Source organism: Silene latifolia, chromosome 1 (assembly GCF_048544455.1).
Source record: "Silene latifolia isolate original U9 population chromosome 1, ASM4854445v1, whole genome shotgun sequence".
NCBI lineage: Eukaryota > Viridiplantae > Streptophyta > Magnoliopsida > Caryophyllales > Caryophyllaceae > Silene > Silene latifolia.
Genome location: NC_133526.1, coordinates 94,076,630 through 94,083,262, shown reverse-complemented (window position 1 = coordinate 94,083,262; position 6,633 = coordinate 94,076,630).

Sequence of the window (6,633 nt, the reverse complement as noted above, 5' to 3'; positions counted from 1 at the left end):
TACTAATATAGCCGATGTGAGACAATTAGCGGGTCTCACTCCGCCCTTTTAACTCACAACAAGACAACCATGAGGTAGGATGCCTTCTTGCAAGGCAAGGTGGGTCTTGTCAAAATGGCGACACATCCAATCATTAAAGCACACAAATTCAAGTAATAGATGCATCTACAAAAGAATAGCCACTTTCCTCATCTAAGTGGCGGAAATTATCTAAAGGAGAAGCAATTCAAGGGTACACACTCCTTCATAGATATGGTTTCTTCAAACTACTAAGCCTAGAAGGATACCAATAAATCACCTCCAAATTGTGTCAAGCTAGGGTACCTTTGTCCTCAATCATTAAATGCTTTTGTCAAGAATAGACTCCCTATGGCGTTAGAAACACTGGAGGATCGCGGAATTCCCCTTCTTGCCTAGACAAGAAGAAGGGTCGTCCCCTCTCTACCATGCACAAAAATGGATATGATGGATAAAGGGATCGATAGTATTTGAGTTTCATTTGGGAGTTTGCTTTTGTTGTTGTTTTCCCCCCCAATTTCTTGTGGCATATAACATTTGAGAACACTTTCTTTCGCCATTTCTTTTGATGTTTGGCATTTCAATACTTGACAACTTTTTGCATTTTCTTTTTTAACATTTTCAAAGTCACCCCAATTAGTAACGAGGGTGCCTTATATTTGAAGCATAGGAGTTTTTATTTTTGTTACTCCTCTTTCTTTTGATGCAATTGCAAACTTTTTCTTTTCTTTTCTTGAACTCAAATTTTTGAACAATGTCTTTTTGTGCCCATTCCCTTTGATGACAAAAATATATGGTAGAACATGGATGGATGATGGTTGCATGGTTTCAAGGGTCACCTTGGAATAAACGGTAGCCAAGGAGTTATCACACCACAAGGTACTCTTGACTAGGCCTTAATCCATAGGTCAAAGGATACTAGCATGACACATCCTAGGGTGTTTTACAAGTATTCTAACAAGCAAAGTCTTAAGAAGAAAAAGCATCTACTAGGGCCTATATACACTTGTCAAACTTCCCAAGTAGACGGTTTCACAAAATGTTTCAAACATGCAAACTACATGCCATGATGCAACTAACATATATACATCCTAATGCATATGATTCTACCAACTAATATGCCAAATAATCTAAATGCAAGTCCTAAATTCACATTGTTTATACCGCATCAATCAAAATAAAGCCACATAGTCATTAACATAAAAAGGAAAAAGGAGATTGGAAAGATCATACCATGCGGTCTTCAATATCCTCATGTCTTGGATGTGGCATAGTCGATCAATGTGAAAAAGGATGAACAAACACAATATATACAAGACTACACTACAAAGGAAATGAACTTGTTTTTGGTTTTTGAAATTTTCAAATTTTTATGGTTTTTGATTTTATGGAATTAAAGAACATATTTTTGGGATTTTTCAAAAATTTTCAATTTTTATGTATTTTTGGAATATAAATTCCCATCCCCCACTTTATTTTGGACATTGTCCTCAATGTACATGTAGGAGTAGGAAAGAAAAAGACATACATGTTTTTGGTTTTTTAATTTTATGGAAATTAAAGTACAAATGCAATGATATGATATGAATGAATGCATGCTCTAACTAAATGCAATTCTATATGACATATATAACAAATGAATGCAATCTAAACTATATTAGATGATGCATGTTTTCTAGTAAACTATGGTCACCTATGATCAAACCTCCCCAAACCGATTTAAACACTATTTCTAGTGTAGAAAAGAATAGGATTGGTCATTAGTGACTATGTATGAATGCAACTAACTATATGAGACATGTGAGATATAATACAATGCAAATTATACTATATGAACTAACTAATGTAAATGCAATATGAAATATAATACAAATGCAAGTGAAAGCTAAACTAAATGCAATGTATATACAAAAGAGAGGGGGAGAGAAAAGTATCATACAAATGGAGGTGATGAGGTAGGCCTCCTTCACTCGTCATCATCCTCATGTTGGGGGTAGCCATACCGGTGAGAGCTTCCTCCTTGGTCATACCCTCCTCCTTGGTCCGAATGTCCTCCACCTTGGCCACCAAGATTCCAGGCTTGGTCCCCTTGATTAGGGAACAAAAGGTGTGGTTGGGCCCAAGAGGGCCGAGGGCCATTAGGGTCAATATACCCTTGTTGTGCCATTTGATAGTACTGGGGATAAAGGGCCAAGTAGTTTTCGACCGTCCCTTCATGTACCCCGAGGTCAACTCTATTCATAAGGTTCATCAAGTCATTAATACCCGGGGTATCAGGGATTTCCGGCCGGAATTGTGAATAAGGAGTAGGGTATGGTGGGATAGGCACATAGGAAGGTGGGGGAATAGGTCGTGCCGGTATCCCACGAGGTATTTGCGGTTGGCGGGGTGCTTCTTCCCTTTGAGGGAGATTCCCAATGATTTGGATATCAAGAAGGTAGCTCGGCCTAGGTGAATACGGGCTCAATCTTGGGTCGGTGCCCGGTTTATTCCACCCCGAAAGAATAATGGAGGTGCACTTTTGTGAACCATTCTACACTCCCGCCTTGAGTGTAGGCACACCACCGGTGGTGGTTGAAGACGGCATCATCATCGATCAAAGTACTCCCCTCAAGAGGAGCATAAGTCCCACGGGAGTTGAACCCAGGGCAAAGGAAGTTAGCCAAAATAGTAATTAGACCTCCCATCACGAAGGTCTTGAGTTGGGTGCTCCCTTGAGAAAAGTCGTAAAACCTTGTAAGCATCTCAAGGGGGGTATTGAAGTTGTATCGCCTCGTCCCCTGAACATTTAGATAGGACTCAAGGATTGTCAAATCAATGAGAGTGCACCTATCTTGTTCATACCTCCCATTGATGGTGCCGGCTACAAAACGTTCGGTGATCCGAATCACCGGGTGTTGGATACCAAAGGTATAACATTGCTTTTGGTGGATAAAATCCCTCCCAGAAATAGCCTTCCAAAGTAGGTCCACATCGAAATCGGCGGGTTTATCGGTATAGTCGGTTGGTACAACAAGACCGAAAATGTGAGCAAATTGATCAAGTGTAAGGCTATGGTCTAGGTTGCACAACCTAAACTCCATGCTCACATTGGTTCGAGTGTTCGTGACAATACGGAGGCTACTCAAAAATTCCAGGGTGAGACTAAGGTACGTCTCCTCATGGGCATGGAAACGTTTTCCAATCCATAAGCTATCAAAGAACATCTCGGTGTGGTACCTTATCCTAAGGATTTCTAACACCTTAGTATCGATAAACTGAGTGGGTTCATAGTTCTTACCTAGCAACTCGACAAACTTCTTGCGGTGGGCATCGGAGGTGAAGAGTACCTCCTGGAAGTACTCAAGTTGCTCTATCCCTCCTCTCATGATGGGGCGGAAGTTCCTTGGCGGCATCATTTCTTGTGGGGATGAAGAGGATGAACCATTGCGTTTCCTACCGGCGGATTCAACAAGTTTCTTAGCCTTGCCCTTGAGATTCATCATCTTGAATTAGGGGGAAATGGGGTTTTGTTGGCTTTTGTTGTGAGGGGAGTGTTTTTGGGGATGGAGATGAGTGATTTAGGGTTAGATAAGGTGAGGAAATGAGGGAGAGAGGGGGTGTTTTTATAGAAAAAGGGGGAAGACGAGCGGACACGGGTGGGGCCTGGGCGGATAATTCGAGAAAAACACCAGAATCCGAGCGGCTTCATCGCGGGACGAGCGTCTTGCCTCTGCAAAATCCGAGCGTCTTCCAGAAAATATGCTCGGATTTCGTGACAGCAACTTTGCATTTTCTGAAGTAGGCAGAAGACGAGCGTCTTCTGTTTTAGACGAGCGTCTGACTTTGGACGAGCGGTTTCTCAAAAATCCGCTCGGATTTTGGTACAGTTCCAAATCTTTTCTTCAGGTGCCTTTCAGGACGATCGTCCCGAGGAGAATCCAAGCGTCTTCCCTATAGACGAGCGTCTTTGTCCCAATCCGCTCGGATTTCGTGACAGCGCTGAAAAGTACTCTGATGAAGGCCTTGGACGAGCGTCCAGCCCTCGGGACGAGCGTCTTTTTGCTGTTTCTCTTCCTTTTCTTTCTTTTCTTTGCATAATCATACCCTTGCACCAATTTGTTGTTCCTCCTTATCTTTTTCTGAAATTGTACTCAATAAAAATGTAAGAAAACTCTCTCTCACTACTCTCATGCAAGAAATTAAATAAAAATGCAAAAATGTACAATATCATACAAAGTAAGATTTCAAGAAATATCTTACAAATGGTGGTTTGAGATAGGACTCCACCAAACTAGTTCAAATTGTAGAAGTTCTTGTCCATAGAGCTCAAGGCTCTTAATAGAAGATCGAAAGCTTGGGAACAAGCGCCAAATAAGCACAAGTATGGTTTTCTTAACTTCAAGACGAAGCTTGGCCAAAGGAATTTGTCATTCATTCTTGTTTTCTTCCTCTTCTTGGCACTTGGATATTCACGATGCTTCAAACCAATTAGCCCATGATTCTTGTCATTATGTGGTAAGAGGTATGGTTCATAATCGTCCGGAGACTTTAACTCACCACCTTCTTTTCCAATTTTGATGATGGTAATAGCATTTTGATTTTTCAATCCTTCCAAGGTGGAAGGAGAATTGTTATGGCTTTGATGATCGAGTTCCTTAGAAGTTGTCATTGTGGGTGCCAAATTTCCACAAGTAGCCTCACGTGCAAGTTTCTCTTTGAGCTTTTCCACCAAGTAGCTTTTGTATGATGCTTTGACCTTTTGAAGAAGGTCCACCATATCCTCTTCAACAATCATTGGCTCCATGGTAGGTGTCAAGTAGTCTTCATGGGAGATAGGGAAAGGACATTCATCTTCATGATAGGATATCTCAAATGTCTCAAGGATAGGCTCCTCAAACAAGGTGATATTACAAGTCCATCCCTCTCGGTTCTTGTGAGGCACGTATTCTTCATAGGCCCTTTGTACGGCCTCATCATGATTGCTATCTTCATATGAATCGTAAGTGGGCGCTTCATGCAATTCTTTCTCCAACATCTCAATGTTCGCATCAAATGACACACCCTCATATTCACAAAGGCTAAGAGTATTTAGCTTACTCAACCTCAAATCTTCCTCATAAAACACAACACTTTCATACTCACAAGAGCTCAAGGAGGTTGGCTCTTCCCATTTCTCATTTTCCATATCAAAGGTTACTACTTCAAATTCACATTCATGATCAATGTCCAAGAAGTGGTGAGGAGTGATTGCTTGGGATTCTTTCATTTGGGAAATTTGAATCTCTAATTACTCACCTTGGGCAACAATACCTTGAAGAACATTGTCCCTTCTTTGGCTTTCCTCTAGAATTTGTTTGAAGAAGTTTTGTTGATCTCCCATCATTTGAAGAATCACATTTTGAATGGGTTCATTTTCTTGTTGTGGGTAAGTGTGAAAGTGGTTGTATTGTGGCAATTGAAATCCATTATGAAGTGGGTATTGAGTGGGTGGTTGTTGTGGATATTGGATGTGGTGATTTTTGTGGGAAAAATTGGGGTGGTGGTTAGGATTTTCATTGTACAAATAGTAAGGTAGGTTTGTGTTGACTTGCTCCTCAAACTCCCCATACCCATAGTCATACTCAAAAGATCCACCACAAACTTCATAACACATGTCTTGAGTCATCATCATAGCCAAGATAAAGATACAACTACAACATGAAAACTACAAGAAAATGGTAAAAACGACCTTGAGGAACAAGTTCCTCAAGGTTAAAGCACAAATAAAAATAGACAAACAAGTAAGAACTTAATCGCATTGCACCATCCCCGGCAACGGCGCCAATTTGATAGGACAAGAGTTGGTCGTCACACATCCAATCAAACACATTTATAATACTCAACAAACAACTAGTTAGTGGTAAGTCGAGGTCGATCCATGGGACGGTGTGCTTTGGGTTCTAAGTCTATCTATCTCAATTTATGCTAGTGTCACAATTTGTTTGGGTTTGTAGTTGTATTCTTGACTAATGCAAGCAATAAAATAAAACAAGCAATAAAAGGAAGGATGTAAACAAATGATTAAAAGTTATAGGATATTATGGGGTCATAGGGGATTCATGGTGTTGATCATACAAACATGTTTACAAAATTGCAAGCAATTAATGTTATAAAGGAACCGAGTTGGTTTATGTCTTACGGTCCTTAGGAAGAGTTGGGTCCCGGAGCCGAATCGATTAGATTGTACAACACTTACAAGTCGACTTACTTTCCTCCTAATCAACTTCTATGCATGGTCTAACAAGACTCGAGTTGGTTTATATCTTACAAGTCAAGTTGAATAAATAAGAGATGGTTGTAAATGCAATGATTCATAGGCTTAGCATTTCATCAAACATAACATGTGCATAAAGTTGACATCACAACAAGCAAGCAATTTAATTGTGAAAACATATTAGATTAAGCATGAATCAATCCCATGTTGCTTTCCCTTAATTATCCACTAATCCTAGCTAAGAGACTACTCACTTATTATCATGGTAAACATGTCATTAATGGTGTCAATCATCACAACAAGTGTAAACATGATAAGAGAATGAGGAAATAAACAATAAAGAGTAAGGAGTAAAGGAATTATACCAAACTTGAGATGAT